Below are 8710 nucleotides of genomic sequence, written 5' to 3' on the forward strand. Positions count from 1 at the left end.
GTATCTTTAATATGTGGCAGGCAAACAAGTTCCCTACCTTCTCCATTTTCCACTTGCCACCTCATTTTTGTGGTAGTGCTTTAATCAGTTGGTTGTAAATTTGGATTGGGCAGATATTCCCATATATTTTCGATAACTGCATTTGTGGCATAACTCCTCCATTTGTATTCATGATATCATTAATAATTATAAAACAATTTGTAAAAGAAAATCCATAAAGAATGTTTTTTTATTAATCAGCATATTCGAGTTTAACCATAACATTTAATAGTAGATATTCCAAGATGGCGTAGCAGTTCAGACGTCTTTGTTTTTGTCTTGTCGTGTCCTGTGTATATATATTTTTTTCCTTCGTATTTATTTCGTATCTATTTATTTTATTTTTAACCTCAGTTTCAATGTACTCTCCTGCAACCCGCCTCATCCAATGTGGTATGGATCTGCCATTTTCTATACTTTAGAACCGAAACCCAACAGAAGCTAGTCAGCTAACTAGCTACTAGCTTGTAGTCAGTTAGCCACTGCTAGCGGTCATCAGCTTAGCCCGGTCAACTCCTGCCAGTCTGCCATTCAATCCTGAGTATACTGGACTGCTTTTTCTCCACATCTCCAGTTTCCTACCGCAAGCTCTGAACCTTTTCACCTGGATCATTGCAGCTAGCTAGCTGCTATCTGAGTGGCTACCCCCTGGCTAACGTCTCTGTCCCGAAGCAAAAACAGGTGAGCCTGGAACTAGCCTCGTGCTAGGCACATCTCCCGTCTAGCTGAGGAGGTCCATCAGCCACTCCTTGGGCTACAATACATATTTTGCCAATTGGCCTGGACCCCTTATACTGCCGACACGAAGCAACGCTGATTCCATCACGACTGGTCTACCGACATAATCCGCTTAAGGGTTTCAACAGGCTCTTCCGTCGCGACGTCCCTTGAAGGCTCACCCGCTAGCCTGCTAGCCGCGGCCTGCTAGCTGTCTAGAGCATATCGGACTGTTCGCTGAAGGGGATTATCAGCCAATTTCTTGGGCTACAATACCTATTTTGCCAATTGGCCTGGACCCTTTACTGACTACATGGAGCCCTGCCGATCCAACATGACTGGTTTTGCCGACGTAACTGCCCGCTACAACAGACTTCTTCCGTCGTGATGTCCCCCTATGGTCCTTCTGCTAGCCTGCTAGCCCTGGCCCGCTAGCTTTCTGAATCGCCTTGTCTCCAGGTCGCCTAGCTTCCCACTGGTCCCTATGATCACTCGGCTACACATGCCTTTCCCTAATGTCAATATGTCTTGTCCATTGCTGTTTTGGTTAGTGATTATTGTCTTATTTCACTTTAGAGTCTCTAGCCCTGCTCAATATGCCCTTTTGTTTCACCTCCCACACATCTGGTGACCTCACCTGGTCTAAATGATGTCTCTAGAGACAAAACCTCTCTCATCATCACTCAATGCCTAGGTTTACCTCCATTGTATTCACATCCTACCATACCCTTGTCTGTACATTATGCCTTGAATCTATTCTTCCGCGCCCAGAAACCTGCTCCTTTTACTCTCTGTTCAAAACGCTCTAGACGACCAGTTCTTATAGCCTTTAGCCGTACCCTTATCGTACTCCTCCTCTGTTCCTCTGGTGATGTAGAGGTTAATCCAGGCCTTGCATCGTCTAGCTCCACTCCCATTCCCCAGGCGCTCTCATTTGTTGACTTCTGTAACTGTAAAAGCCTTGGTTTCATGCATGTTAACATTAGAAGCCTCCTCCCTAAGTTTGTTTTACTCACTGCTTTAGCACAGTCTGCCAACCCGGATGTCCTAGCCGTGTCTGAATCCCGGCTTAGGAAGGCCACCAAAAATCCAGAAATTTCCATCCCTAACTATAACATTTTCCGACAAGATAGAACTGCCAAAGGAGGGGGAATTGCAGTCTACTGCAGAGATAGCCTGCAGAGTTATGTCATACTATCCAGGTCTGTGCTCAAACAATTCAAGCTTCTACTTCTAAAAATCCCCATTTCCAGAAACAAGTCTCTCACTGTTGCCGCTTGTTATAGACCACCTTCTGCCCCCAGCTGTGCCCTGTTAATCGATTGCCCCCCATCTAGCTTCAGAGCTTGTACTGTTAGGTGACCTAAACTGGGACAAGCTTAACACCCTGGCTGTCCTACAATCTAAGCTAGACGCCCTCAATCTCACATAAATTATCAATGAACCTACCAGGTACAACCCCAAATCTGTAAACACGGGTACCCTCATAGATGTCATCCTGACCAACCTGCCCTCTAAATACACCCCTGCTGTCTTCAACCAGGATCTCAGCGATAACTGCCTCATTTCCTGCATCCGTAATGGGTCTGCGGTCAAATGACCACCCCTCACCACTGTCAAATGCTCCTAAAACACTTCTGCGAGCAGACCTTTCTATTCGACCTGGCCCAGGTATCCTGGAAGGATATTGACCTCATTCTGTCAATAGAGGATGCCTGATTATTGTTAAAAGTGCTTTGCTCACCATCTTAAATAAGCATGCCCCATTAAAAAAATGTAGAACTAAGAACAGAAATAGCCCTTGGTTCACTCCAGACCTGACTGCCCTCGACCAGCACAAAAACATCATGTGGCGGACTGCACTGGCATCGAATAGTCCCTGTGATATGCAACTTTTCAGGGAAGTCAGGAACCAATACACACAGTCAGTTAGGAAAGGCTAGCTTTGCCAAATATAAATTTTTATCCTGTAGCTTTAACTCCAAAATGTTCTGGGACACTGTAAAGTCCATAGAGAAAAAGAGCACCTCCTCCCAGCTGCCCACTGCACTGAGGCTAGGAAACACCGTCACCACTGATAATCGAGAATTTAAATAAGCATTTCTCTACGGCTGGCCATGCTTTCCTCCTGGCTACCCCAACCCCGGCCAACAGCTCCGCACCCCCGCAGCTACTTGCCCAAGCCTCCCCAGCTTCTCCTTCACCCAAATCCAGATAGCAGATGTTCTGAAAGAGCTGCAAAACCTAGATCTGTACAAATCAGCTGGGCTAGACAATCTGCACCCTCTCTTTCTAAAATGATTGTTGCATTGTTGCAACCCCTATTACCAGTCTGTTCAACCTTTCTTTTGTATTGTCCGAGATCCCTAAAGATTGGAAAGCTGCCGCGGTCATCCCCCTCTTCAAAGGGGGTGATACTCTAGACCCAAACTGTTACAGACCTATATCCATCCTGCCCTGCCTTTCTAAAGTCTTCAAAAGCCAAGTTAACAAACAGATCACTGACCATAGGTAAAGCTCCGCCTCATCTCAGCTCACTGGTCACCATAACAACACCCACCCGTAGCACGCGCTCCAGCAGGTATATCTCACTGGTCATCCCCAAAGCCAACACCACTTTTGGCTGCCTTTCCTTCCAGTTCTCTGCTGCCAATGACTGGAACAAATTGCCAAAGTTGGAGAATGAAATCTCATATCTCACTCACTAACTTTAAGCATCAGCTATCAGAGCTGCTTACCAATTGCTGCAGCTCGTACACAGCCCATCTGTAAATAGCCCATCCAATCTACCTACCTCATCATCATATTGTTGTATTTACTTTTTTCTCTTTTGCACTCTCTTGCACATCATCATCTGCACATCTTTTACTCCAGTGTTAATTTGCTAAATTGTAATTACTTCGCTACTATGGCCTATTTATTGCTTTATCTCCTCACGCCATTTGCACACACTGTATATAGACTTTTTCTTTTGTGTTATTGACTGTACATTTGTTTATTCCATGTGTAACTCTGTGTTGTCGTTTGTGTCGCACTGCTTTGCTTTATCTTGGCCAGGTCGCAGTTGTAAATGAGAACTTGTTCTCAACTGGCCTACCCGTGTGTCTATTTGTCATAAACTGCTTGTGCATGATGTCAAATATTAAAGAAGAATCGAGGGATTGCTCGACTAAGTTAGAATACCTCATGATAAGCTGTTTACAACACTATCTACCAAGAGAGTTCTCATCTATATTATTCGTAGCCATCTATTTACCACAAAAAAACGATGCTGGCAGTAAGACCGGACTTAACGAGCTATATAAGGCCATAAGCAAATAATACAATTCTCATCCAGAAGCAGCGCTCCTAGTGGCAGGCAAACTTTTAATGCAGGGAAACTTAAATCCATTTTAGCTATTTTCTACCAGCATGTTACATGTGCAACCAGAGGGGAAAAAAACTAGAGGCCACCTTTACTCCACACACAGAGACGCATACAAAGCTCTCCCTCGCCCTCCATTTGGCAAATCTGACCATAATTCTATCCTCCTAATTCCTGTTTACAAACTAAAACTAAAGCAGGAAGTACAAGTGAGTCGCTCAGAACGGAACTGGTCAGATGACGCGGATGCTACGCTACAGGACTGTTTTGCCAGAACAGACTGGAATGTGTTCCTTGATTCATCCAAAGGCATTGAGGAGTATACCACCTCAGTCACCGGCTTCATCAATAAGTGCATCAATGATGTCGTCCCCACAGTGAAAGTACATACATTTCCCAAACAGAAGACATGGATTACAGGCAACATCCGCACCGAGCTAAAGGCTAGAGCTGCCGCTTTCAAGGAGCGGGACACTAATCTGGGACACTAACATTCACAAAGCCGCTGTGTCAGACGGATTACCATGACATATACTCAAATTATGCATGGACCAACTGGCAAGTGTCTTTACTGACATTTTCAATCTCTTCTTGACCTAATCTGTACTACCTATATGTTTCAAGTCTAGGACCAACAGGCTCCTTAACAGCTTTTACCCCCAAGCTATAAGACTGCAGAACAATTAATCAAATGCCCCCCCCCCCCTTTGTTTTTACACTGCTGCTACTAGCTGTTTATTATCTATGCATAGCCACTTTACAAATTACCTCGACTAACCTGTGCCCCGCACATTGACTCCCTGTATATAGCTTCGTGATTGTTATGTCATTTTCTTGTGTTACTTTCTGAATGTTTTTTTAAACTTTAGTTTATTTAGTAAATATTTTCTTCCTCTGGTTGAGGGCTTGTAAGTACGCATTTCACCTGTTATATTCGGGCGCATGTGACAAATACAATTTGATTTGATTTGTCAATAGAACTGTATTTGATTTGAATGTGAACTGTCTAATTACAAAAAAACTTGTTCAGTAATCATCTCACCTGTTAGCTGGCGGTAAACTATGTGGCCATTGTGGACAGCAGTGTCGATCAGGTGAAAAAAGGTCTTCTTATACCACTTGGTCATTTTCCGACCTCATTCCACAAAAGCTGTTTATCATGTCTGCTTTATCCACTGCCCCCATTTTGAGGTTATAGTCAAGGACACAGTCTGGCTTGATCTTTCTCTCTCCCATCAGGTGGTCCACTATCCCTGTGGCTGATATGGTTGCTGTACGGACAGTGGAGAGGACATGGACGTCTCGTTTGTCATACCACTTTACTGCCAGCTGTTGACTGTTCTCTTTGAACTCTACCTCCCCCTATGTATCTTCATGCTTCTGGCCACGGAAACCCATTTCATGAAGCTCCCTTACGAACAGTTCTTGTGCTGGAACTCGGTAGAGAGTGTTGCAACAGAGGACAGGCGATTTTTCCTTTCTACCCGCTTCAGCATTTGGCAGTCCGGTTCTGTGAGCTTGTGTGGCCTACAACTTCACGGCTGAGCCGTTGTTGCTCCTTGATGTTTCCACTTCACAATAACAGTTGACCGGGGCAGCTCTAAGGCCATTTAAATCAAAATCAAAATCAAATGTATTTATATAGCCCTTCGTACATCAGCTGATATCTCAAAGTGCTGTACAGAAACCCAGCCTAAAACCCCAAACAGCAAGCCATGCAGGTGTAGAACCATTCTACTGCCAATGTTTGTCTATGGAGATTGCATGGCTTTGTGCAAGATTTTTTTTTTCACCTGTCAGCAACGGGAATCCACTCATTTGAAGGGGTGTCCACATACTTTTGTATATATAGTCTAGGATCCATGCTCCAGTATCTCCTTAGGGAGTTCTTCTTCACGATCCCCGTGAGAAGGATTGTCACCAGGAAGGTATACATTTCACCCATTTAGCAAGCTTCCAGCTCACTTCTGGCTCTCTCTTCTCCTGTAGCTCAAAAACAGCCTCAGAGGGAGATAAACTGTTGCAATCCAGACTAGGATTCATCAAAGCCAACAGCAGGGTCAGGAGGAGTGAAATGGATGGCATTCTTCCAGCTACCGCAGATCTCTCGTACTTCCCCCAATGTTGGTCTGCCTCCATCACCAACAGCATCTTCAGAGGGACCTGGAACGTTGTCGCTGGGCAAAGGGTCCCCAGATTCAGGCTTCTCAATGGCCACAAGGTTGGGGGGCAGCTCCTCATTGTCACTGTCGGAATCTAATTCCTCATTTTCGTCCTCAGACTCATTGTCAGAATTTACAAAAATCTCCAGAATTTCTACTTTTGAATGAGATTGCTAATGCTACACACTGCCAGCATGTGCCACTTTTATCAATAAATAAATAAATCAATATAAGAAAATAGGGTAATATTTTATTTATTTAATGTTTTCTGATTCGTCCATAATTTGTAATGGACACAAATTATGTGTGTAAAATACTTTTTTGAAGGTTGTACTGATTATGATTTCCTAATGCTAAGCTAATTGTCAGCTATGTGTGGAACCATGTTGTTGTCTTAATCCAATGCATTCTGGGTGTCATGTTAACGTCTGTCAGATCAAAGATCTTATAACAAAATGAGATGAAGGGATGGTTCACTCGTCTTTCGAGTAAATTTCCAGAAGTGAATGATGGGAAGTGAATGACAGTAGACAACACACCACCTTCAACATGCATTCTTCAACATGCATTAAATCACACATGATGTGATTCATTGTAAATAGTCATTGCTATTAGGTCATTCTTATTATGGTTTCTATCATCCGAGAGATAGCTAAATATGTTAGTTGACTCTTTCCTCCATTAGTGCTAGGAATAATGTAAACTACATTCTCCGATTTGAATAAGAACTGGGCTATTATGCTGCTGCTACTTCTGTTAATGTCTGAACATCGCATTGAAAAATAAACTGATCACATTGAGGACATAACATTGTAAAGACTGTGTTTGTGCAAAATGTTTCTGTAAAAAAACAGTGTGGCCAGCTCAAACGTTGACTGTTGCATCAATCGTAACTTGATGTTCTAATAAAATGTTCTAATCACACCCACGTGTTCATAAAAATGGTTAACGCACAGTTTTTGTGTTTCAAAACTGTTGGTAGAGTTGAAAATACGAAGGAAACTTAAGCGAAAAGTACATTTTGTGTGCACACTACGTCATCACGCACAGATTTGTACACGTAACAAGTTAGTTTGATGGAAACACACCACTGGACCTGGGTCCTTATGTAGTTACTGCCATGGGTAGCTTTAGCGTAGCTTAACTTCTTCCAGTGTAAAATAATTGCTGGCTTGGTAAACTATATTTTCAAAGTAGCTTCCACAACTCTGGACATCAGGCACTTGGTATCCCATCTAATGAAGTGCAACCGGGATGAGTTACTAGTGCGCGATGGGACAAGGACATCCCTGCTGGTCAAACCCTCTCCTGATCTTCAAGAAAAGGGCTTGGAAATATGGAAGTATAGATTAGCCAAATTGTTTTACCTGAGCATAACCCCAATACTAAGGACTTATTAGCCAGCTCTACTCTGTTGTTTATGATTTCGTTGTCATGGAGTACTGATTGAGCTCATTGATTTGAGTTGGAAAATAAATGCTGCACTCATGGAATGGCATGCTGTCACGCCCTGACCTTAGAGATCCTTTTTATGTCTCTGTTTTGGTTTGGTCAGGGCGCGAGTTGGGGTGGGAATTCTATGTTTTGTGTTCTATATTTTCTATTTCTGTGTGTTTGGCCGGGTGTGGTTTTCAATCAGAGGCGGCTGTCTATCGTTGTCTCTTATTGCTACTTAGGTAGCTTTCTCCCACCTGTCTTTTGTGGGTAGGTGTTTTCTGTTTTTGTGTCTGCACCAGACAGAACGGTTTCGTTTGTTATCTTTGTTATTTCAGTGTTCAGTTTAATAAAAATCATGAACACGTACCACGCTGCATCTTGGTCCTCTTCTTCAAACAGTCGTTACACTTGCGTTGAGCACTACTGAAAAGTGTTATTTACATGTGAAAAATGAATGCCATATACTGCATTTGCTATAGACCTATTGTTTACCTTTTTGTTGGTAACACTTTGATATCTTAATAATATACAGCTGTTTAACACTAAAGTTTCTAAAACTGTTTGAATTATTTCTGTGAGTATAACAGAACTCATATGGCAGGCAAAATCCTGAGGAAAAATCAAAACTGGAAGTGAGAAATCTGAGATTTGTATGTATTCACCACAGTCCCCAATGAAATCCCCTTGAGATATTAATGATGTTGCACTGCCTAGGGGTTCCACTAAATGTCAACCATCTATAGAAATTTGAATGAGACTTCTGTGTTGTGGGAGTGAATGAGAGCAGAATCTATCAGGTGTCTGGCAGTCAGCCATTTTCTGATCACACTTATTCCTCATGTTAAGGGGCAAATCAACAGATGAAACATTAACAAAATGATCGCCTTCGCCTCTGTTTTGATAAAAAGCTGAGGGATGGGCCTCTTCAACCTCAGGATGCTGAAGAAATTTGGCTTGTCACCAAAAACACTCACAAACTTTTACAGATGCA

The sequence above is a fragment of the Oncorhynchus clarkii genome, chromosome 7 (assembly GCF_045791955.1).
Source record: "Oncorhynchus clarkii lewisi isolate Uvic-CL-2024 chromosome 7, UVic_Ocla_1.0, whole genome shotgun sequence".
NCBI lineage: Eukaryota > Metazoa > Chordata > Actinopteri > Salmoniformes > Salmonidae > Oncorhynchus > Oncorhynchus clarkii.